This window comes from Camelus bactrianus, chromosome 24 (genome assembly GCF_048773025.1).
Source record: "Camelus bactrianus isolate YW-2024 breed Bactrian camel chromosome 24, ASM4877302v1, whole genome shotgun sequence".
NCBI lineage: Eukaryota > Metazoa > Chordata > Mammalia > Artiodactyla > Camelidae > Camelus > Camelus bactrianus.
Genome location: NC_133562.1, coordinates 5,269,606 through 5,295,966, shown reverse-complemented (window position 1 = coordinate 5,295,966; position 26,361 = coordinate 5,269,606). Strand labels below are relative to the sequence as shown.

The 26,361-nt window shown below is 44.9% G+C and overlaps 1 protein-coding gene across 2 annotated transcripts in view; it reads right to left on the bottom strand.

The window, feature by feature from the left end:
* DLGAP1 (DLG associated protein 1) overlaps positions 1-26,361 on the bottom strand; it is a 383,227-nt gene that overhangs the window by 229,283 nt on the left and 127,583 nt on the right. The gene's annotated exons all lie outside the window — the stretch shown is intronic.

Sequence of the window (26,361 nt, the reverse complement as noted above, 5' to 3'; positions counted from 1 at the left end):
TAGTCTGAATGTCAGGGCATCCCCTTTTCCCGGTTTAAACGTCTCTGGTAAATATTTTCAAGTGATTGCAAGATGGCCAAAGAAAAGGCTCTTAAAACGGTCCTGAGGAGGCTGTGGCAAGGAGGAAGCAAAACCATGGCACAAACTAATTTAGATGGAAAAATCCATTGCATGAGGAAGTTTCTCTCTATGAAACAGGTCCTGTTGAAGACATTTTTGCCTTTTAAGTATAGACTTAAAAATAAAAAACAAAAACAGCAATCCAGTTGCATTAGTCACATAGTTAAGTCTTATGATTCTACATAATACATCTCAGTATATAAAATATGAAATAATGCTTCAGCCTTTCCTTCTGAAGCAGTTGGGTCTTGGGTAGATATTTTTGGCTAAATAAAATGTGAAACTGGCAAGAGTTGAAAACATGAATTACACATATTTACTCCAAGATGTAGACGATTATTTGAAATCATGTATTCAATATTTACATAGATATCTTTAATTTGTGAATGGCATTTCATGTAAGATGATGTTACCTGCGCACACACAGAGCAAACAAAGAGCCTTTACGATGAACTTACCAAATGATGTAAGTGATGATAATTTCCGTAGATTAAACATACACAGTGTAATTTTTACTAAAATTTAAGTGGGCTATTTTCAGCCTAACGACAAGCACTTATATTTTCATAGAAGGTAATCAACTGCATCGTAAGTTAACTTTTGTCGTTCTTTACTTAGTATTTGTAAAAGGATACTGAGATCTTATTTATTTATTTATTTATGTGAGTGAGGAGGTAATTAGGTTTATTTATTTTAATGGAGGTACTGGGGATTGAACCCAGGACCTTATGCATGCTAAGTGCTCACTCTACCACTGAGCTGTACCTTCCCCTGGATATTGAGATCTTGATCCTTTTTCTCTGTGATATGGGCAAATGAAAAATAGCAATAAGTGATCATAAACATTTCTAAATTCTCCCTCTATCTTTCTGGTTAAGGCCAGATAAATGACTTAATACCTTGGTCCTTTTCTAGAGAAAATATTAGAGTCTCTTCTACTCTCTTGTCTTTTAAAAAGGAAAATAGATTAATTTGTGATAATAAATTCAAGCCACACACTCAGTGACTTCCTGGTGAGCAGGAGCGGATGATCTAAAAGCCTCAAAGGCTAAAGACTCGCTGTGGACCCCACCCCAGAAGACCTGCTCCTCCTTCCCTCCTCCTTTACTTTCCTCTTTCCTTACTCATGAACTCCCTTTCCAGCCTACTTCTGCCACTTCTATTTTCCCCTCCGCTAATTAATGTTCCTGAGTGGCATCCGTGGTCATCACTCGCTCTAGCCTGCGGTGTGACTAACAGCATCCCCGGAGAGAATTCACTGAACAGCCCTCCCATGCGGGGCTCAGTGTCCGCTGCCGCAGACAACCGAGTGCAACCAGCAGATCCCTCATGGCCAGAAGGGAGGCCTGACCTAGTCATGAAAAAAGATATATAACAATTCTTGTTATCTTTTGCATTCTTGGAAAAGGAAGCTGCTAGCCCCGGACTTAGGTTTTCAAATGGCCGTAAATTTATTTCTGAAAATAGAAAGGGAAATTGTCTTTCGTGCCTGCCTTTTTGAGCAGGGGTGGGGAGTGTGAGTCAACATGCCTTTGTAAGGGTTTCTATGACTACGGTGATCATCTCTCAGTTTTTCTTGTTCACGATGACTTCAAAATTATGTTATGTTGTCCTCCTGAATTCAATTTTACTGTCAGATCATGTGTCCTGACTCTTGGCTTGGGAAATTTGTTGACTCTGTTGGCTACTGTGAGGTGAGCTCTGAGTGTGAGAGTTCCCATACCTGGGCACACGCACTGCTGTCCAGACGATGGCTACAACAAGAGCCATTCAGCCCCGTAAAGAAAATGCTCGAGGCAGGTAATTTATTAGCGCCAAGGAAAAGACACGCAAACCACATATTGGAAGATGCTGACAGGAAGGGAACTAGTCTTGCAAAGCTGGCAAGTTCTTATTTTGTTTTGATTTCTGGGCATGTCTTTATTTAGAGCTGCTGTTCTTGATTTTTCTTTACATGCAGAGAGAGGAGCCACCTGTAGGGTGTCCACTCTCTCCCACAGTGAGGACTGACAGCCAGGCGATCACGACTTGCTTTAGAAAGGACAGTGTGGGGGACCCTCAGGAGAACAGGGTGCATGCGCTGTATTCTGGTTTGGGGAGATGTGGAGAAGAGGAAGTCTCCATGAATCTCTTCAGGGTCAAGTCACCTTTTTGGCTCCCCGCCATCTGCCTGTGACCTGCAGAAAAGATTCTCTTACTGAAGTGTATGAAGCATTCTCAGAACAACTGACTTGTTTCCCAGCCCCCCCTAAATGTGCACTGGTGACTAATTCAAGCTAATGGAGTATAATTGAAAATGGTGTGTGCAATTTCTGGAAAACATCTCTAAAGTGAAGGGCATACCCTATTTACCGGTTCCCTGACTGGAATTCAGACTTGAGAGCTGGCTGAGCAGTGATCTTGGACCATGAGGTAGAAGTTACGGTCTGAGGATGGAGCAGCCCAAGTTAAAGGACCCGGCTATGTGGCGCGCCCATCAGCCTGCACATGTTCCTCTGCATCTTGTTTGCGTGGGAGGAAGTGGACCTTTATCTTTGTCCACAGCTCTGTGATTTGTTTTCTGACCCTTGCATTTCAGCCGGGTCCTAAGTGAGATGGGCAGTCAAGCCTGAATCCTGGTGACCTTTTGTCAGCTTGCTAAACACAGGACTTGACTTTGGTGGTGGTGGTTCCCCACAAGAGCAATTTAAACCAGGCAGTGACACGGCCACACTTAGACCAGAGATTTCTCTGGCTGTAGTTAAGAAAATAGGTTTGGGGGTGGGGAGGAGCAAGAAGATCTAAAAGACACAATCATTTCTTGCTTGGGCAGTTCACGAGAGAAGACTAAAAGGGGATTAGGAGTCATCCCCTAACGGGTGAGAATGTCCTCACCGGGGGGCAGTGCCCCCCACTTCCGGCCCTCTGCCCACATGTGTGTTTCCATCACAGTCTAAACATACATGGCGCTTTTTCCAGACAGAACAAAATTCTATGCAACATGGATGCAGATTCTTTATTAGTAATTTTTTCCTCTACTAATAATAAATCCCAATTCTATGGAGACTGAGAATGAAGAGCTACATGAATCCTGAACAGGCTTATGTCTTTAAGTGAAAAAAATTTTTTAAAGGTAAGGGAACGGTTCTCCTTACAATGTGACTAACAGATGAAGCCATGCCATTTTATGGTAAAAGTAAACAGAAAATTTACCAAAAAGGCCCACTTTGGGATATTTTTTCCCCTTCTAAATTTGTAGCTGCGGAAGATAACTGCCTGCTATTTTCTTTCACTTTTCCAGGCTTCCCCACCCAAGGATTTTCATGCATTGTGTGCTTAAAATCATACACATACCGTGAGAGCACCTTTGAATAAGCAGAGGCAGAATTACACCAGCTCTGCCTCACAGCGCCGCGCCGAGCCGCTTCACATACACAGAAAGTCTTTGGCGTTTCGCTCCCGCTAATTGTAGTCCTAGTCACCTGCAGTTTGATTTTGTTTGTGAATACCTCCTTCAGTCAGTCTGCTCCTACAAATAAATGCCTTTGCAGCATTGCCCTTTCAAGAGATACAGTATTATACAAAAAACAAAACCACCATCCAGATCTCCTCCAGTTTGGTCACAGGAAGTAGCACCATTACAATTGCCTTCGTCTTCACACAAAGCTTTAAAAAGCGGTTTCATTATGGTTGTTGAGAATAAAAAGACGGAGGGGGGAGAAGGGCTGAGCGATGGCTAGGAGGGCGTCGCTAGCACTGGTGTGTTGGGCGCGGGCACAGGACTTCAGGGAGGCCTTGGATGTGGAGATTGTGGAAGCAGTGCATGTAAGACTTCCTAACATTCTTTGGGGTTGACACAGGTAGGGAGGTAACTGTCCTGACTCTGTGACTTTAGAGATCTGCTCCCCATGGGATTACCTGCATTTGGATTTCTAGGAGAGGGCGTGATTATCTCAGCTAAACCTCCAGAGGGATTATCCCTGGGAGTCGCCAAGAGAATGCGGTCACCTTGACCAGCCATGACCAGCAGCTCTCCAGAAGGTACTGTGGGCAGGGGGACACCCTACCTCATGGGGGTAAAACAGAAGGCTGCAGAATTTTCACAGAGAAGAGTAAAAACCATCAGCGTCTACCTGTCCCCCCGAAGTTGAGAAAAACCTGCAAGCCGTGGACTAATCTAGGAGAAAGAGGAATGATGAGAGAAGGAACCTGTTTGATGGGCTATAGAGCCAGCCATGAGGGAAAATGGAAAAATGCAAAAACATGGCAGTCAATGCAACGCGACAGTGCCACGAAATAGCCTCTGATGAAAACGCAGTTACTTTTGTCTGCGTCTCTCATAACTAGATGAATAGTCCTGTGAACGTGTTGTGGCACATTCTAGACAATCTGCTTCACAGCCAGACTGTCTGTCTGTCTGTCTGTCTATCTACTTACCTACCTACCTATCCATCCATCCATTTTTTTTTTACCTGAATCAGAAGTTTTCTCACGTAAGTTCTCTGCTTTTATTTCTTTTTCTTTTTTTTAACTGAAGTATAGTCAGTTACAGTGTGTCAGTCTCTGGTGTACAGCTTCATGTCCCAGTCATGCGCACACATACATGTGAGTGGGTCAGATCGCCTGAGAGCTACAAACTTGACCTCATTGTTAAGGCCTCGCATTGGGATCCTTTCACAGAGCTTCTCTTTGCTTTGAAGCCTGTGGAAGGGAGTTATAAGGAACAAGTGTTTATACTTGTGTGGTTTTGGCTATTGAGACAACATCCACACCTGCAGAAAGCATCTCTTGAGTGAGGCCTGAGAGGGGAGTCCCTCTCTCGTCTTAGTATTAGCAGAACTGTGTTCAGCAGCCGACACTTCGTCCTGCAGGTACAGTTACTCTTAAGGTAAATTCGTTTCTGTCTATATTTAAATACTGGGATGTTTATCAGGAAATTTACAATAAAACAGTAATGGTTTTATGGCTTTTCTACTTTCATTCTACTTTTGTAGTTTCCTCTGGCTGTGTATCTTATGCCTTTTTAGGATATGTGTAATCTTGTAGACTGCTTCGATCTTTTGTGGAAACATGCTGCAGCGGGGGTGGCAAATCTATATCTGGGTATCTCTGTGTTATGTGAAATATAAATACTTGGTTAATATGTTAATTTCCTTCCCTTGATACCATCAAAGTTGAGTGTGCAGCAGACTCAGCTGGAGGGCTTGTGAAGATGCGGATCACTGGACCCAGTCCTCAGGGTTTCTGGGGGGGTCCCCAAGAATCTGCATTTCTAACAAATTCCCCGGCGATGTTGACGCCGGTTCAGGGATCACAGTAACTACCGAAATAGATTCTCTATTTCTTACACCCGTGATTCCTCCTGGGATACACATCATCCTTTCCTCCATTAGCCTAAACTCAAACCTTTCCTTCAAGCTCCAGCCCTGTTGTCACTTTTTTGGGTGGAGCTTTTGCTGAACCCAGTGGGCAGAGTTAACACCCGGCCCACGTGGTCTCTCCGGCACCTTATCCATACCTCCACCAGACACTGGGGATGTCTGTGGTCATTTAGTGCCTTATGTGTGGGTCTCTCCCAGGAGACCATGAGATTCCACTGGACAGAAGGGGTCTCGCCCATTTTCGTATAACCATTTCCTGGGAAAGCCCTCATCTCATGGGATGCACTCAGTAAGTGTTAGCCAAACAAATGCACGAATGGGAAGTCTCCTGCTTGGGAAACACAGCATTTTAATGTAAAAATAACGTGGTAATTTATAAATAAAATGACTGTCTTTGTCCTGGGAATTCATGTCTCTGTGTGGCACTATGCTCTTCGGCATGTGAGCGGAGTCTCAGGAAGACCCCTGACGGACCCTGGCTTTGCCGTCTGTCCTGCGGTTCAGGCATCTTCCTCAGCCTTCTCAGCAATTAGAGGCCCCTGAGCTACAGTGGCAATGACTGAGCAAACAGTTGGAGAAAACTCCATGTCCAGTTCTCTGCACACCTTGAAGACCGGGGAACATTCTGTTTAGAGTCGGGCTGCTGAAAAATCGATGTCACGGCGGAAGATCTTTTCTCTTTCTCCCCAGGAGCTATGGAATGCCCTCACTGATATTTCTGAATCCAGTGAAGTACAAGCTGCACTTTATACGAGCCTATGATGTGCCAGGAACTCAATACTCATGCTTCACACCCTGGCAGGCTTGGTGTGGTTTCTCCCCTTTTCCATAGATGGAGAGACTGAGGTTCATAGAAGTTGTATAGCTTGGCCAGAGAGCCCAGCTAGTAAACAGCTAAGCTAAGACTTGAACCCAGAGCTCTGAGGCAAACACACGGGCTTCTTGCCCCATCAGTGGCGCCAAGAAATTTAAGATGCTGGAGGCAAGCACAGCAGGAACCAGCCTGCGATCGGTGGACCTCCACAGCTTTCAGACTTTCCTTTGAAGAAAGGTTTTACTGGTAAAAGAAAAAGTGAAAAAAAACACCGTACTGTCATACTTCATCATATCAACTCTTTTTGATATAAGAAGATTTATCCAACTTGAACATGTAATAAGCGTTTAATGAGCAGGAAACTGCTCCCCGGGAGAGCGCATCCTCTGGTGTGAGTGGGTGGCTCTGAGGTCTGGTTCAGGGCTCGGCGACCTTATTCAAGTCCAAGACGTCAGCCTGTGAGCACTGCTGCGCCCAGGGACCCGGCCGCCCCTGCCCGCTTCCCCTCACCGCCCAGACCGTTCAGCCTCAGTACAGAGGTCGGCCAGTGTAGACAGTCACTTCCCAGCTGTCTACAGAAGCTAATGAAAGAGCTAATAGTCACGTATTCCTTTTTTCTCAACAAATATGTATTGAGCATCTACTACTGACAGGTACACGTCTAGGAACCAGGGATTGAGTTAGTAAACACAACTCAAAAGGGCTGTTTCTTCGTGGAAGGCACATTGTTGGGTTGGGAGACAATACATAATGTTTATAATGGTGATAATTGTATAATATAATCTGTCAGGCAATGACATATAAAATACTGGCTTATTCAGCACTATTTACAACAGCCAAGACATGGACGCCACCTACATGTCCATCGGCAGATGAATGGATAAAGAAGACGTGGTGTATAAATATAATGGAATACTACTCAGCCATAAAAAGAATGAAATAATGCCATTTGCAACAACATGATGGACCTAGAGATCGTCACATTAAGTGAAGTCAGTCAGACAAAGACAAATATTACATGATATCACTTATATGTGGAATCTAAAAAAAAATGATACAAATGATCTTGTTTACAAAACAGAAACAGACTCACAGACATAGAAAACAAACTTATGGTTACCAAAAGGGTTAAGGGGTGAGAGAGGGATAAATTAGGAGCTTGCGGTTAGCAGATACTAACTACTATATATAAAATAGATAAACAACAAGGTCCTACTGTACAGCACCGGAAACTATATTCAATAGCTTATAATAACCTATAATGAAAAAGAATGTGAAAAAAATATATGTATAATTGAATCACTTTGCTGTACACTGGAAACTAACACAGCATTGTAAATCAACTATACTTCAATAGTAAAAAAAAAAAAGAAATTGTGGGCAAATAAGCTATAAAAATATTGGCTGATTTATTAGAGAGGAAGTTCAGTAAAGTTTATCCCTGTTAGTGTATTTCAGCCGACATTCTGCAGATAGATCTATGTGCCAGGTCCGAGGCACTTTGCAGGCATTATTCTACTTAATTAGCATCCATCCCTGTGAGGTAGCTACTCCTTTCATCGGTATTTCCCAGAGGAGGAAAATGAGGCACAGAGAGGTTAGACCATTTACTGAGTTAACCTAGCGCGCACCCTCTGCACTGCCAGGCTAATGACAGAGCTTGTCTTTGTCACTCAGCACAGCAATGGGATGTCACCAAGTCTGCAGCATATGGCCACACGCATTGTGCACAGCACACCCGCAGGGGGCAAACTGACGTCGTGTCGTGCGGCCACCCTGTGGCTCTGCTGATGTGCTGGTAAGCCATGTACTTTCATTTAAACATATAGTAACATCATATAATTAAAGAGAGGACCCTGGAGAGAAATCATGCATTCCAACATCAAATAGAAGTAGGAGTATTCATCTATTATTATCATTGTCTAATAAGAGAATAATCGAAACCATGGAAATTACATGCAGATTTCAGAGGCGTAGATGGATGCTTAACGTATACCTTATCTATGTTTTTAAATAGGCCCTTGAAAGGGGAAAATGGGAGAGACCTCAAAGAATTTATGAACTTGTCCATTAAAAAATGCCTTTTTTCATCTGCACATCTCTAAGCTTAACCTGGAAATTTTCAATTTCTGCATGGCTGCTTCTCACCATCTGCTAAAGCTGGCACAGGGCGGGGGGCGGTAATTCCCATGGCTCAGGGAGGCAGCCTACGCCCCAGGGATAAGTAAAGACCTGTAAGATAAATGAAAGAAAGCAGAGTCGGGAGAGAACCCACAACGAACAGTGCATGGACTGGCATCCGTGAGCCGCCTGCACCAGGGGTCCCTGCTGTAACCACTGCCCCCGGCAGCTTTCCTCCTGACCGCCGACGGGTACTGTTTGCTCCACCTGAATCTGTGTCAAGACAAAATTCCACTGAAGGGGATTGTAAGTTTCATTTTCTAGCCAAATAAGTGGGCAGCCTAAAATTCCAGCCGAGCGGATCTGAGCATGAGCGAGTGGTGGCGAGTGTGAGAACCAAGTGTGTAAGTCGGACGAGAAGTGGCTTCACATGGGAACAGGAATGTTAAAAGGATGCTGTTTGCAGGAAAATCGTTCCTTTTAGATGCGAAGAAACCTTTTGGATGAAATGAGATTCAAAACGGGGCCGCTTTTGCCTTACTACTTATTCTCTGTGTGCAACATGTCCAGGTTTGGTCAGATTTCAGAAAATGTTGTTGCCGTTGCCTTGAACCTGGAGCACTTGGCATGCTTAACTGGAAACAGCATCCTCTCTTCCCATCCCAGTTTTTGTTTGTGTGGGATTAGCAATGTATTGTTTTCTTTCTGTCTCTCTTTCTTTCTTCCTTCTTTTCTTTTCTTCTCTTCTCTTTTCTTTTTTTCTCTTTTTCTTTCTCCTCTGGAAAAGCTATTTCAGGAAAAACCAGCTCTGTAAATTACAAGAGTTCACCTGTTAAGGTGCTGGGTATACAACTGGCAGCTACATCACTGGTTTTAAACATGGTCAACATCCTGTGTCCTTTCCATGAGGAAATCCCTCTAGGATTATTTCGAAGTTTTTTTTTTTTTTAATCAAGATTTATTTTTATTTTTAGACCCTAAGAATGACTCCAGATCACTTGAATGTATGTGAAAAAAATGACATCTAATAATATTAAATATTAAATAATTTTTCAAAGGAATGTTATTTATCATCTAGTCCAAATCTTTCCATTTTAGAGGCAAGAAATTTGAGATAACACTGTAAATATAATGTATGGATGTATGTAAACTTATATATGACTAGCCCAGTGTTCACACTGCAAATGTACATGGGTTAAAATGGCCCTTTGGCTCTCTGCAGAATGTGTTTCAAACCTCCAAGGACTCACACCCTTAAAAATTCCCTTAACCTAGACAAAGCCGTAAACAGTGGGAGCCATGTTTGTGGTACATGGTCTGCTCTGCTGGCTGTGATGCCGTTGGCTGTTTATGGGAACACTGGAGAAAGCCGTCTATGGACTCATTAGGCTGACCATTCCTTCCAGGTGGAGGGAGATCATCATGGGACATGTTTCAAGGGAGACCTTTCTACAATAGCTGCCTCTAACCTTTAACCTTGTTGCCTACTGGATGTCTCATTAGAAAACCAGTCGTGCTAAAACAGCAGAGGTAACTTTTAAGTACCCTTAGGATGTCAAGGACTATTCGGCAAAAGACACACAGGACAAAAACAAAAGAGATTATTCTGTGGCTAACTGTTGGCCTTAGTGAAGTTTTATTTGCATCATCTCGCAGAGAGATGGGTCATCTTCTAAGGAAACACCAGTCACCAAGCCTACAACTCTGAGCTGGAGGAAAAGTTTTCCTTCCTGACCCTCATTTGGTGAGAATTCCCTCATGTTCCTCCTTACACCAACGACAGAATTGAGGTGGTCCTCTCAGGCACAGCGTTCAGGTTACGTGTGAACACATCCTCTCGGTAGCCGAACGCTGTGAAGGATTCCAGGTGAGATCAGTCTCCTTTTGCTGGGCGCTACCCGGACGGATGCTAAACAGGGCATCTTGCTCTGTAGCCCATGGTGCCAAGTGGTGCCAGCTAGGGTCCAGAACAGGTCTGGGTTGCTCTGGGGTCAACAGTGGTCATATGATACAGTCTGTGGCATTTTGTCTGGTGAAATCCACAAACACTGCAGCAATGCTGGCTTGGCTCCAGAATGACCTCAGCCTTTAAGGAAATCTAATTTTAGAAATTGTGTTTATTCTTCCGGGGTCCTCAGGCTTGCCAAGGGCAGGCTGGGCCTCAGAGGATGCTGCTAGCCAAATGGGAGTCCGCGGATCTGATCCGGTCCTGCCTCCAAACTTCAGTCTATCTGGTCATCCTGCAATGGCATCCATCCTAAGCATCTTGGAGTTGCCATTTGGTGGGTTTTCAGTGATGATTAAAGAATCCATTCAAACTGGGAGAAAATGCACTTGATCTTTTTATAGTTTAACTGCTTAATGAATCAGCACTTGACGAAGAGACAGACCTCATAATGAAAGCAAAGCTGTCAAGACTAAATATTTTGTTTTTACAAAGGACTGTAATTTATATAATTCTTAGCTGTTAATGCACTTAAATGTTATTCACTCCTTAAGAAGTCTTGAGATCATTCAAGCCTTTCAAGATACACTTTGGTTCTTGCTCACGTAAACCTTGCACGTAAAAGAGGAATAAAAACATGAACCCTACTCATTTGGGAGAGGTAAATACATTTTCTGGACTAATGAAAGTGCATGCATTTGCAAGGCTTCTTGGTAGAAAGACCTGTGTTATTCATTATTCTTCTATTATTATTCTGTTATTATCATTCATTCTTAGTATCATCTTTTTTCCATTATAGTCAGTTACAATGTGTCAGTTTCTGGTGTTCAGCACAATGTCCCAGTCATGCAGATACATACATATATTAGTTTCCTAGTATTATCTTTCATCTCTGTTCTATATTCTCTATATGGTCTTTTCACTGACATTAGAAAAATAAATTAAGAGAGCTAAAATATATGTGCATAAAGGAAGGGATCAAAAACCTAATAAAGATCATTAGGAAGTCACTTCTACCAATAGCAATATTGTACACAATTGTTTTATTTAGAATGGCAAGTTTATTGGTGGTCATTACTTGGGGCTAAAGAAACCATCAAAAGAAGGTTCTGGTAAATTTCCACCCTCTTCCTGACTCTGTTCAAGATTTGGTCTTTTAAAAAGGATTCCCATTGCCTCTCTGGCCATTTTCAATTCCTCGTTTGTTAGAAGTCTCAATAAGCCAATGATACAGGCGAGTGAATTTGGAGCTAGAAAGGACCACAGAATTCGCTGGGCCAGAGTTTCCCCAAAGTGTGTTGTGTGCTCTCTAGTCCCGAGAAAGATTCTGTGAAAAAAAGAGATTTGGTGCAACTTGTTTGGGGGAAGCTGCCTCTTACATCCTCTCTTGAGAGAGTCACAAAACTAGCCTGTTATAGGCTGTGACGTTTTGCAGTAAAGAAACCTTTTGAACATTTTTATCCCAGCATTTTGTAAAAACTGGTCACTGAATCTCTTCAAGAATATCTCTTGCCATTTTTCAGAATGACTGCCCTGCAGAACACACCTGAGGAATCGCAGGTCAGTGCCAAGTCTCCCATTTCACAGATGAGAAAACTGAGCACCATTCACTCTTTTCACCCAAACCTCGTTTACCCACAAGAACCCTGGGTAAGTATGGAGAACAGAATTTGAAGCTGAAGAGAACTCAGTCTATCTCCAGAAAAGAAAGAAAAAGAAATCTAGGAAGTTGAATTGATTTGCCCCAAGTCACAAATTAAGCAGTATTTGTGCCTAAAATCTAGAATTTCCTCACTTCTGCTTTTTCCATCCCCCAACCCAAAAGTGATCTTTCTAATACCTGAGGACATTTTTCTGGAATCCTTACAGCTTGCATTTTGCTTTTATCTTATGTCAAGTCTTTTCTTCTCAGTGCAGAACAAGCCCTTCTCACCAAACTCCCAGCTTAATGGACACTCTCATTCTCTCTGGAAGAACAGCCAGGCTGCCCAAGGAACAGGGAACGCTCACAGTCCAGCTCCTCTGGAGCTTTTCTAGACTGTTCCTCAAATCAAGTGATGTTCATCTGACTTGGCATTGCAATCATGTAATGAAAGTTAAATATTACAAAGACTCTTGAAGTACCGATACCATTTGTGTAAAATCTCTTTTAAGAAGAGTTTAAGAAATTGTTTTCGTTTAGAAAGACTGAATAGGTAGAGAGTTGTTAAAAATTGCTGCCAACGTAGCTGTGGGTGAGACAAGTGTAAATAAAGAGAAAAACGACAATTTAGAAGGATTCTGCTTTCAGGTGGTTTCGCATGTCCCAACCTACAACTGAAACCAGAATTTATAGATAGTACGCTATGAATGTGGTTTATGTGAGAAAGACAGCTTGGAACTTCAGTCAGTAGATTCTTCTTTTTTTTTTTTAAAGACCTTGATGCTTCACGAAAAGGTTAGTGAATGAATAAACATTTATGTTTTAAGTTAAAACTCAAGGTTTGAGGACAGTATTTTTAAATGACTTTTTAATCTAGCCTTTATAAACAGGTGACTACCAGTATAAACAAATCAGTTTAGAGGGATTGTTATCATGTGTCTAAACATTTTAAAAATACTTATTGCAAGTGCTAGAAAATGCCGCGTTCTTGTGTGGCGGTTTACAATTTTGAATTGCTGGCTATTGTATTTTACTTCTCTTGATTCACTGGGTCTTTGACCATTAAAACTAAACCTAAAGCTGATTGCCTCAGGGCAGGGAGGACCAAGGGTACACCCAGAGCGCAGGAATGAAGATGCCCCAGGCTCAGAGGCAGTCGTTAGGGACATCTTGACTTGAACTGGGAGGAGGATGTGACATAGGAGAGAGGAAACCCAGACCTCGGAGAGTCTGCAAGACCCAGAGTGTAGTTTACTGAAGAAACCGGAGAGCGGAGGGCTTTAAGGATGATTCCATGGGAGTATTTTCTTACTGGGAAAGCCAGAGATAGCAGAAGTAAAAGCTCTTATTGGGAGACCAGAAGAGTTCAGAGGGGACAGGATGAGAGACTAGGGTTTCTTTTTCGCCCAAAAGTACAGTAAGAAATAAAGAGTTTACTTCTTGATCCAGTATTTTAAAAAAAGGGATATAGCAATATGTCCCATTCTAGTTGCTCATTTCCAATCTGATCCTGTCGACTTTAAAGATGCAGGCCATGAGCGGTAAATTCTTTCTTGACCTACAGTTTAGAAAACTGTGTGTAAATTATGATCGCTGGGAAGTCAGGGAGTGCGACTCCTCCAGTTCTGTTCTTCTTCCGCGGGTCTTTTGTGTTTGCATACACATTTTAAAAGAAGGCTCATTTCTCACCCTATCAGCTCCTAGGGTGGGCACCTGGTGTGGGCACCTGGTGTGGGCTCAGGTCAGACAGGGCTGGCAGCGTCGCACATCTCTGCCTGCATCGCAAGCAAAGAGGGATGGCAAACCTACAGGGAAGCCGCATCTGTAGGCTTCATTGTCGCTGTCATTGGTGAGGCCCCAGGGCTGACTGGATGGACGGATGACCTCAAAGAGCCCCTCCCCCCTTGTCGGGGGAGGGGGGCGAGGAAAGAACAAGGGGCGTGGTCTGAGCAGTTGCGCAGGCGCTGAAAGAACCAGAGGCCCGAGGTTCTGGCGTGGAGGACGCAGGCGCGCCCCCTTCACGGTCAGTGGCTGCGGCGCGGACCACAGGTGTCAGCAGCAGTCGGGAGCACGAGGGACCCGGGGGCCAGGCAGGTGCAGCTGCTTCCCAGCTGCCGCCGAGGAGGAGGAGGAGGAGGGGAAAGGCCGGGAAAGGCAGGCTGGGAGCAGACAGCCCGGATCCGGACGCCCAGGGTCGAGAAAGAACGTCTAGTTTGACCAAACACCCCTCAAAGACAGAGCCTCCCCCGGAGTCCCTGCTGCCTTCGAGGCTCCGGCGTTCCGAGTTCTCCGTCTTGACTGCAGCTGGAGTCTCAAAAGGTAGGCTGAATTTACTTGTAGAAAATGAGAAAAAGTTCTCCTCCTGCACATGGGAATTGTAACTGCAGATTTTAAACCTGATATACCTGCAGGAAAGAATTCTGGGTCTGTGAAGGCAACAGGCAGCTCCTACTGGGTTTTTGTTTTTTGTTTTTTTTTTTAAAAAAACACTTACTCGCTGCCAATGTTCTAGACTCTGTACTGAACATTGAGTCAGACGTCATTCCCTGTTCACTTGGCTCTCGGACAAAAAGAACACAATATACTGAGAGCCAGTGTGATGGGAACAGGAAACTGCACTGTTCTGAATGTGACATATTGAGGAAATGGGAATAAAACATCTCAGGACGCCTTATTTAGTGGTAACTGGTTTATGGGACAAAAACTGTGAACTCATAAGCCATTGATCAGACATCTCAAAAATTGTGTGTAACTGTAGAATTTCGCCCATAACTCCATGTGGCCAGGATGGAGGTTCACTGGCACCCTTGAAAAATGATTTCTGGCCCCCACTTGTGACAACCCCGGGTTTGACCTGGCCGCTTGTGTTTTCAGAATGTTTCCTTGGTGATTCGGCTGTGCCGCTCCCGTTGGTAGCCTCTGTTACAGAAAGTTACCTGTTTTTTAATCAATTCTCTATTTATGATGATTCTTTTATGCAGCATTCTGAAGAGGGGAGAAACCATCTAGGCTGTCTCACAAATATGTTTCCTCTGCGAAAATATCCTTGAACATAATATTACTACGTAAACATCCAATTGTGCATTAATTAGGATACAGGTTTAATAAACTGAAAAGTTACAAATGTGTGTTGGAAGCGTCACGCTAGGGGTGGCCTAGTCCTGAATCATAAATACTAAGTGTTGGTCTGGGGCAGAGACTGGCGTATTTCGATCTTTAAGATGCTTAGGCACAAGCACAGGTGCCTCGTGGGTCTTAACCCTCGTGGTTCTGCTGCCAGGTGTGTGTGTTTCGGGACTCCTGGCTTGGGTTGCTGAGATCAGTAGGTACAAAGTATACTGTCTAAAAACAGGGTGGTGGCATTTGGTTAGAATGTGAGCTTTTAAGTTAGAAGTGAACTTTTCTCTCCATGGAAGATCTTAAGTCACAGTGATAATTCTCTACTCGAAACCACCTGGTGTCTGTTTATTGCCACGATAGAGGTTTGCTGTGGGAGGCAAAGGGGGCAGTAAGAGCGGTTGTCTTCAATAGTTGAAAGCAAAAGCTGGAGATCTTTGCTAAGGGAGATTTTCAGTCGTTGGCAAGAAAGGCTTGCTGACAGGTTTTTAGCATCTACGTTTTCTCCCTCAAGACCTGAGATCACATAATGCAAGCAGCTGGGTGGAACTCGAGGCTTCTAGTCCTTGACTAGTCATCAAGTCTATCTGTACTTCTGTATTAAATTCACGTAGTTGGGTACAGCCCCTTGATGGTCCATTAACAACTGCGACTTGTAATATTCTCAGGCTGTTTTAAAAGGGACCAGCTGTCCAGTGGTGATGCCTGACGACGCGGTATGCTGGTTTGCTCTTCCTGACCGTGGGTGTTCTCTTGCTTTTGAGTTACATTAGTGACAATGACCTCTATTTCACAGAGCAGTTGAATGAAAAGTTTTAAAAAACTGCTTGGAACTGTGTAACTTGATAAGTTTCTCTCTTCTTTAGTTCAAGTAAACAGTGTTAATTGTGGGTAAATTCCACTATGCTATGATCCACCGGTTATGCGTTTTCTAGAAGAAATACTTTTCCTTCGGTTTTTAAGCTAACAGGCTCAAGGTTTATCTAAATAAAGTGCAGCTTTTTTAACCCGGCATTATTGCTGACGGCTTTAATGAGGTTCTTGGGAATGCATTTCTGGTGCCATTGGAACAAGAGGGAGTCATCTGCTACTCTTTCGTGGTTAAAAACTTACAGGCTAGTAATGGGACTTTGAAAACGAATGCCCGCTGTCAGCTATCGAGCGTTCCCAGCTCATATTAAGGAGTGAGGAAAACATCTTTCCAGTGAACATGTGCCTTGTGTCATTACTCAAATGGTAAAGAGTTCCCAAAGCAGTAATTTGAAGATGTTATCTGTTAAGCACAGGACAGCTTTCTCCCTCACCCTCGTTTTCAAAAACAAGTGAAAATGTAGTAATCTGCTGGCAATGTCTATGTTGGTATTATCCGCTGCCGAAAGAGTACATTGAGGGAAACTTAGTGATTTAAGACAAGGCCTGCAGAGTTGGGTTTGGATTTAATAAAAAAACAAGTCAATTAGTTCTAGACTAAAATTTTCATCCATTAAAACCCTGCTGTTTCCTATAAGTCAAATTCAAGTTAGGTAACAACTTAGGACCAAACACAACCTTTAGGTTAAGTGACCTCAGGTGGACTGATGTTTTCCTGGCTTCTCAGTGGATTCTAATTAAAACTCTCTAGGTGACTGCTTGGAGATAAGGCAAAATCGGTGATTAGGAATCACCGCCATCTGCTGGTGCCCCCGCCCTGGCGGCACCTGGGGGTGTCATGGTGGAGCAGGATGTGCTGGGAGCTTCAATGGAGTGACTCACCTCCTCTCCTGAATGGAAATAAAGGATTCAGGAGGGATACCTCATTTTCTAAATATATACAAATATTGAAGGCAGTTCGAATAGGAATCTTTCTGATGTCACCGGTAGTGTCTCAAAAGCATGGATGCTAACAAAAGGCTGGGCGGAGGTGGGCGAATTTCTGCAAAACCAGCAAGGATGATTCCTTGCTGGTGATTAGAAGGAGTCAGAGTTCTCATCCTGGTTCTGGCCCATGGGTTGCTTGAGGAGAAGACATTTAAACCCTCCAGAGTTGATTTTCTCCAGCTGTGGGTTGAGACAGCCCTGGCTTCATTAGATGAACACAAATAGAGCAGATCTGTGACTCCTATTAGAAAGTTCTAGATGGTCAGTGCCTGCCAGGTCAACTGGCTTTCTCTCTGAAGACAAAACAGTTTCCTGGGCACCTACTTTGAGTCCCATTTGGGCCACATTCCTTGCTTTACAGGAACTACGCAGGCCCATAGGGCGAAGGCGGGGTATGACACCCATTTGATGGTTCTCAGCACAGCGGCTGGCTTAGCGGTACTCAGCAAATACTTGTTGGACTTAATTGATCAATAATCTCAAGCAAAGTAAGGGGGAAAACCTTTTTACTTTTCAGATGGTGGGTGAAGGGGATGACAGTGGTAATCACACAAAGAGGTCAAGATTGGCTCTTTATGAAAAGGAAGGTTTTTCCCCCTTCTCATGCTGTGGTTGAGTTTCCCTTCATTTTGTATGGTTCTCAAGAGAAATGTATTCCCTACACTGTCAGTAGATGGACTTGAACTCTTAGAATAACCAGGACATTGCTACTTACTCACTTTCAAGATGTCCAGCGACTAGAGGGTTGTTCCTTGTGGGGTGTATGGTGACGTGGCGCGTGACAGCTGACTGATTGACCCGGCAAGGAAATTACATCAGTTTTCACCCCTACAACATGGCAAAGACAGGCAGTTTCCTCATGAGCTGAGTGATGGCTTCTCTGTGAAATACTGAGCAGGAATTGAAATGAGCCCTGATTCCTTTCACAGCACCTTCCTGACCGTGGCAGGCAGCTGCCAAAGGAGAGCTTAATTGATAGCATGCACTTGGCTCCTCCAGGCTCAGCACGTGAGGGCCAGGGGCGGGAACCCTAGTTAACGCCAGGTTAGAGCCTCGCCCTGTATGGTCAGTGGTAGTTTGTTCTCGAAGTGGTAGCTCTTTGCTTCCAGGGTCTCAGGATCAAGTGGGCATATGTACATACATAACAGGAAATAAATACACAGCATCAGACGAGTGACCTGGAGAAATGTAAAGCCAGGGAGGGGATGCGGATGAGCTCAGACAGAAACACGGCGGCAGGGGGCTGGTGCTGGGGGCGGCAGGGGAGCCTGGCCAAGCCAAGGCACGTCCCCGTTCTGTGCCCTTGTTTTCTTGCTTCTGAAATAGCCCGAGCTGAGGCTAGCCCTGGGATTTGGGAAGGCCCCTCCTTGCTGATTTTGAGGGGTTGGGAGTTGAGGGAAGCCAGGTTGGGGCAAGGCTATGTCTTCTGCTTCACCCAGAACAGCAATATCTGTCTGTCTGTCAGGCCCCCACGTCAGTTTTGTTCTGGGAAAAAAAGCTTCACAGCTAAAGAAAGAAATGATCGCTGGGCTGGTTCCCGGGCTGGTTCCCGCGGCCTCCTCTTCGTCGTATTCTGGGAACATGCGTTAGCGGGAAGCTGAATTACTTGCGGGGAGCCCTTAGGGAACTATGAGGTGAAGTAATAAACATTTCCTGTCAAACATAGCTTCTGCGTATTACTCAAAGTGGGGTATGAAATAGTGAATTCTTCAGTTTTCCTTAAGCATATAATTACCTTTTCTGCTTTCCATCCTGATTTAAGAACAGAACAGTTTCTCTGGTGGAGCTGAAATACAGGCCCTTTTAGACTTGGACCAAAATTTCAGAAGAGATCAAAATCTTAACTGAAAGAAGCAAAATCTGGTGTAGGTCAGGTTCTCATTATTATCACTTCTGAAACTAAATTCCCCTCTTCAGTTTTCTGTTTATGAAGAACCAGTGACTGCAGGCATGTCCCCTAATACGCCAGCATATGTCTGGCCAGCTTAAAAACGTTACAGTAAGGATGAGATTCCCCCTCCTCCACAAGCAGAAACCAAGAGAATAGTACTCAAATGATAAGTGGGAAACTCACAGCTAGGTTGGGCTGGAAAGTGACTGACTCTCAGCCTTAGTTAACCCCCCTCCAGTGGTCACTATGGCTTCCTTTAAAAAAGGATGGAAATAGTTTTCTTATAAGCTGTGATGAGCTCAGCTGTGACAGTCACGTACAGCAGGATTATGGGGAGGACCTCAGGCACACGAGTGAACTTGTTTTTGAAGTGAGCTTCAGGGACATTTAAAGTAGTGGGGGGACCTGGTAGAAAAATGACTCACTGCACCAGAGCTCAGGGAGTGAGTAGCCCAGTTAGGGTGCAAGGAGGTAATCAAGAAGACAAAAGAGGAATGAAGAAAGCTGGAAATAAAAAGAAGGATGGAAACTGCTAATGGCAACTCGAAAAGGCACTGTGGCACCGAATCCCAAACAGAAGACATGATTGCTCCATGCCCGGGAGTTCTTTTGTAACTCGGAGAGTTTCAGAACCTTTCAAGCCCTTGCATTTTGAAAATGATGACCACAGGGGGAAGAAAAGGAAAAGAGTGCATCAGCCCAGCAACAGGCTATTTCTGAAATACCAGTTACCTTTGGATGCCAAATTTGCAGATTCTGTTGGGAAAGTGTTGTTACTGAAGACATCTTGCTTTATTATGAAATAGTGGGCTCTTACAGGGCTTAGACCTTCGATGAGAACAGAAGTCAGTGAAAACAGAAAGTTCTCTGCTCTCTATTATACCGAGATGCCCAACAGCCTGTAGAAAGGAGGCTACACCCAGCCGCATCACCCCTATTGAAACGAGCTAATTAAAAGCCCCAGAGCCGTCCACAGAATTGTAGCTGAACTTGTGAGAGCTTGACTTGCTCTCCGTGCTGTCTGCCCTAGAATATGTTCAGCTTGCTGGAAACCTGTCTGGTGCTAAATAGCCCGAGGACAGGGATGCTGCTCGTGAGACACCCACGGTCACGGTCGTACCAGCCAGATCTGCTCACGTGCCCGTGCCTTCCCGGAGAACAGAGGAGCAGATGGAAGGTTTGGGCTCCTTGCCATCTGTCAAGAGTGGGCAGGACTGCACACGCAAACCCACTTGGCACCGATGCTCGGGAGACAATAATTGCCATGGTGAGGGGTCTCCTGCCCCCAGATGAGAACAGTTTTCAAATTGGGGCTATGAGGAGCCATGCCACAGAAACCACTCTGTCCTGTTCCTCTCAGATCCTCCCGGAGCGCCCCTGGGTTCCAACAGAACTTGGAGGGGAGAAAATCCTTACCCTCTTGGTTGGTCCTGAGCTTGCGCATTGATTCACGTACTGTATAATACCATCATCATGCTTGTAAATAACAGCAGTGACACTTACACCATTGCTGCCCCGTCACTCTTCCCTTTAACTTCCAAGGACTCGGCGGTGCAACATCCTCACCAATGACACTGAGACCCAGGCATTCCTTCTACTTGTGTTCCTAACCAGTAAGGTATGAAAATGGCAGTGGGAATTAACTTTATTGACAAAAAGCCCCCCAGAATTCTGACCCTTCTAGCATCCCCCTTTATCATTCAGATCTTACCCTGTCTTCCAGCTTGGATCAGCGTCTATAAATGACTAAATGACATAATACAAAGCATAGAGGTGACATGAGTCCCCTGTGTAAGGGGTGGGGGTGGCCCAACAAGGTTACCATGACGGTTTCTGTTGAAACCTTGTTTAGACTTCTCACTGTGTACTTTGAAATTCCTGAGTTATTCCTCCAAAGCTCTGGCCAACAGGTTATTTATTGAGCAGACTAAACTTCTACTTCCAATGCCCTGTTTAAGTTTTTTATGTTTTCCAACTCATCAGATCCTGTTAGGATTTCTGTAGTGTCACTTATTGTTAGTGGTCCCTTTTTACAAGTGAGGAAAGTGTAGTGCAAAGACAGAAGATAACTTAGTAATCCAGATGGTAAGTGGTGGGGACCAGGACACCAGGGGAGAAAGGCTAGCTCTGGAGTCTGCTTGGAACCATTAGGCATCACTGCCTCCCACCGAAGCTGCTTACAGAAGGGTGGGAGGAGCTGGCGGGTCGCTGTGGAAGGGAGGTGGATGGAGGAGATGGCAGGAAGGATGGAAGGAGCAGAGAGCACGTTTCAGGTGTGCTGTAGCGAACTGCAGGGGATGGCTGCGGCGTCATTAGAGGAGGCGGGGCTTGCATTCGGGGCTGAAGGACCTGCAGACAGGAGGCAGCAGCATCCTGCCTTTGCACCAATGGACGAGAACCAGAAGGCACTGGGGGTCAGTCCAAGAGTGGTGGCTGTGGTCCAAGGAGCCTAACATCCCTTTCTGAGTCAGTTATGTTATCTTTACATCCTCATTTCTGGAAGAGTCACCTAAAATACATTTTATATCCTATGATGGAGTAATCAGCAACACTAATATTTGTAAATGTGGACGTTTGTCAAGTCATGAGACACATACCTGGCCAACATCAAGGGTCTGCCTCATTCACTGTCACTTGCTACTAAAGAAATGGCAGTAGAAGTAAGAGGATTTTGGCTTCGACAATGGTTGTGCATCTTTTGGGTGGTTCTTAATGCAGTCTTATGTATGTAAGGGTACGGAGTCCATATTCTGCTAGAGCAATGATAATCACACTAAACTTACATTGTGAAAATCGTGTATGCGGGGAAGTCAGTGCCTGGGGGAAAGGGGAAACGTCAGATAAAAACATCACAATGAGCAAGTTTTCCCTCAGACTGAGGGTAGAGGATGGTGGTGGTAGCACAGATGGAGGTTAAAAAAAAAAAAGTAAATCAAGATCAGGGAGCTTGCTTCCCCTCCCGCCTCTTTGAAGCTGCATTAAAGAGAAAGGCAACCATTTTACAGGCTTCCTCGTGTCTGATAATAGGGAGCGGGTCCAGGGGAGAAGGCAGTGCGAGGGTATTAACACTCTGAAGGATGCAGATGTTGCCGGCGCATCTGCCTGCCTTTGCTTCCTCGCAATCATCTCTGTTCAAGCTGAGCTGTGAAACATGCCTTACCTGTTATTGCCGGGCTCGTGGATGGGCTGTGCGCTTTCTTGTTGTTGTTTAAATGTCGTGTCTGTTGCTATGAACACGGAGCACTCTTGACAAAGGTTTGAAATATACAAACCGACCACGAGAGACACAGACATGCAGAGTAATTCTCGTTTTGAACGCATCTATGCCAAGTCAGTCATTTTGCCTCTCTGAGCCTCAGTTTCTTTGAAATAAGAAATGCTCTTAGATGGTTTCCAGGTTCTTTTTAGCCTTCAAGAGTTGGTGGGAAGTGACTTAACAACCAAGTGAATACAGGCCTTAGAGGGGGGCTTTTGGGGGGGCTGTCTTAGAACTTCCAACTCAGGAACTAGAGGTGCACCCCAGAGGGCCATTAAATATGTTTCTGGACACTTTCTCCAGGTTTTCTCTGCTGAGGGAGTGATTTTTACCAGTGTTACCATACAGGCTACTCCAGGGACCCCCCTTCCTGGGGGCACAAGGGCAGTAAGGGAACGTGGAAGGAGGGGAACTGGGACCCCCTATTGCAACAGAAAGAGCAGTGATGGGGCCTGAAACCGATGTGGCTGGTGGCGGAGGTGGAGGACTGGACAGGAAGGGGCAGAGGGAAGGAAAACTGGGAAGCTGAATTGAGGGGGCGGGCAGAACTCAGGAAGGATGTTGCAGGCACCGGTGAGGGGCAGCCCAGCCATCCGACACAGGTGCTGTACAGATTCCCAAGAGTTAACGCCCAGGCCAGCTAGGCAAAGGGATGGAGAAACGTCTGGATAATCTGTGACATGCACAGCCCAAGGAGAGCTTTGCCAAGATAGCACACGTGCCATATCAAAGATTTCTGAACATAGAGTTGATCTGCAAGAAAGGCTGGTGAAGGCATTGCCCTCTTCTCTGGGACTGGGTTTCACAGGCATCTTGAGTAACTTTAATCTCCTCAGTAGGCACTTGGGAAAGACTGAAATTCGCACATCTCATATACTTGGCTTTCTTTGAATGTTCCTGTTGGCAAATCTGTATCTCTTCCTTGGCAGTTTTGAAGGGAACTTGATACCATCCACTGACGTTAACCAAGTTTTCACAGGCAAAGCTGGCTCAGGCCAGTGCAGGAGGGCGGACCATCGAGAGTCCCGATGGGTTGAATAGGGAGATGAGGCTGGAAAGCGAGGCTAAGGCTAGACTGTGAGTGACTTTGCATTTTCAATTTACTAGATTGGTAAGGGGGGAGCTACTGATGGTTTTTGCACAAGCGGGTATCGTACTCATAGTATGGCTTTAGTTACTATGGCAACAGAGGAACAATGGATCTATCCAAGTAGGATTCTTGAGTCACACTGTCAACAAGGAAGCTGCTGAAATGCGCTAGGTAGAAGGTGATACGATTGTAACAGCCGCTGTGACATGCCAGGCACTGTGCTAAATAAAGCGCTTAACCTACATAGTCTCACTTAATCCTTACAGACACGCTGCAGTGTTATCACTTTGATTTTACGGAAGAGTACACAGGGGCTCAGAAAATGTAGGGCAGTTGCCTAAGGCCACACGGCTAGTAAGTGACAAGGCCAGCTTTGAACAGACCTGTCCGACTTCAAACCTGTGCTCCTAACCGGTAAACTAAGAAAATGACAGCGATGAGGCAGCGGTAGGGCAGGGACACTGGAATACAGGGCGCAAAGAGCAAGCTGTCGGGGAGGCAAGAGTCCTCGCCAGCTGACTTCCTGCAGATGTTATAAGCCTGAGAAAAGAAATCTTCCTTTTTGCATCAATCCCTCAGAATGTAAGAAAGAAGTCAAAGATGCCTTGAGCCGGGACTAGTAGGAGGGGCTAGTCTGCCTGGCTGGTCCTCACCGTTCCTCCGATGCGCTGTGCGCCCGGCTACCCGAGTGTACTGAGATGGTCAGGCACCAGCGTGTGCCCCATTTCTTTTCTGGAGTGTATTCAGTGCTGCCGCCCTTGTGTACCTCACCCTTGTGATTTCCCGACAGCTGTGAGATGGGTGTGGTCGCGCCGTGCTGGGTGTAGGGTGCTGGGCTCTCAGTCGGAGCACAGCTGGCTCTCCCAGCCCGTCCCACACCCCCACCCAAGGATGCACGTCAGGGTATCCGTGAAGCAAAGTCTGTTGATGTGAAAGCTCTGGTCGACCAGGTAGCGATCCATGGTCAGCTTCTTTCAAGGAAGAGCTCACATCTCGTCCACTGCTTTCCCTTCCCGAGAATCTCACTGAACGCTGAGTGCTACCTTTTGATTCACAGGAGTGATTTTATTCCAGTTTTCTGCATTCCTCTTGCAAAAGTGAAGCTTTCAGCACTGATAACTGCGAGAAAGGATTATTAATTTTTTTGCCTTTTCAACAACAGCCTGACCCATTAAAAATACACCCAATATATCTACAGAACTGGAGTTCTGGTACATTTATGATCACTACATGGCAAAAGGGATCATTTCATGTCCCAACATACGCTGCAACATGGGGTGATTCTGTAGCTCAGCTGGAGTAGAAAGCATGTTTCAGGGAAGCTTTCTTTTCCACAAATATAAAGAAAGAGCATTAAACTAGGAGCCCTTCACACCTGCTTTCTTGTTCTAGCTTTGCTGCTTTTTAATCTGGGGAATAGCAGGCAAAATAATTTAATATTCTGAGCCACAGTTTCCCCAGTTACAAAATGGGAAGACTACGTCAGAGTACTGTAAGGATTTGAGGGAAAAAAATGGGTGTGTGTGTGCACACATTGTTTCTCTGTGCAGGTGGTGACATCACCACCAGAGATGCTTAAATAGTGCCTGTCATTCCTACACAGTTGAAAAAGGATGTGGTGGGCAGAACATGGAGTTCAGACTCAGAAGATACAAGTTTGAGACTTGACTCTATCAGTTTCTATGAATGTGCATTTGAGAGTGTTGTTAAATTTGATGAATTTACCAATTTCTTGTTTTTAAAAAAAGAGCAAGGGGTTTGTAGGAAGGATTGCTGAGATAGTCAAGTAAAAATCTTTGTCAAACCACATTGTGAACTGGGAAGTAATACATATATGTCAGAATGAACAGAACAACTCCTGTACGCCTTTCTTAAGGATCACGTGTTGCTAGTAAATTCAATACATCGAAGAGTCGACTGCCTCCTTACCTAGTGTCTGAGCTGTGCTACAGAAATGAGCCGTCCCAGCTCCCTGGTCAGCATCAAAAGCGTTCACCTGCAACCAGTAATTAGACTGTAATAAAATCTACTTTGGACTTGGGGAGGTACCTAGAAAGAGGTAGGTGCCCAGTGTCCAGCTGGGTTGTGGTCCTGGAGTTGGGAAGACGGCTATTGAGAGATCTAGATTTGGAAATAGAGACATCTTGTTTTTGGTTTTTTTGTCTCATTGGCTTGTTTTGCCTGCCTTTTGATTAGACTATGAGATCATCTAAAATCTGTTCCTGAGTTGTAAATGGGAGTTCAGAATACATCATCCCTGTGTGAAGTGGCCTGGCAGCACTACTGTACCTAAGACCGTTTTTGTTGTATTTCTGTTTCATAACAGATTCACAGGACTGTTTTGTTTTGTTTTGACTTTTAAGATTCCAAAGAACGTGTCATCTGCAAATGTGGAAATTTTACTTTACACTACCTCTGTCACAAACCCTGACAGTTGTGCGTCTATGCTGAGAAGTGCCCATCTGTCTTAACTTAGACGTGAAGGCTGAGCACCGTTTTCAACCCTGAGCAAGTCACGTTCAGGCTCAGACTTCCGGGGCCCTGGCCCCTCCTGTTATAGTCCCGGTCTACCTGGCATTGTTGTAACTCAAATTTTAAGCTGCTCTTTTAAGGCAAATGTATAAGGGGAAAACAATTTTATGAGGACAACCTCTTGGTATAAGAAATTTAGCCAGAAAGTCACAGGCCAACAGGGCTGATACCCTTAAGGGCTTTTATATTCTAGGACATATGGACCAAAGTGAAACAGTTTGTTTTCAGGGATGCAGGTACTGAGAGGACAGGACCAGGAAACTGCATGTTGCTCTCTGGCGTTAGATTCAGGGAAAAGAACTCACCCCCAATGACTTGTGAACACAGTATTTTGACTATCTTTAGGCTAAAAACCAAAAAAGAAAAAAAAAGACAAAAAACCAAAACAAAAGGAATCTTATCTAAACAAACAGTGTTTCAGTAAGTCGGTTGGTTTGTCTGCAGAGCGATGAGACGGCCGCTTGGAGTGGCCGTTGGTGTGTGTGCGCGGGCGGCCTGTTGGGCCGCAACGCTCGCTGTCGGGGGGACACGCAGGAGCCAGCCCCGGGGCCGGACCGACGTCTGAGCTAACAGCCCGAGGCAGGGTTCTCAGCCAGTGCCGTGGACATTCGGGGTC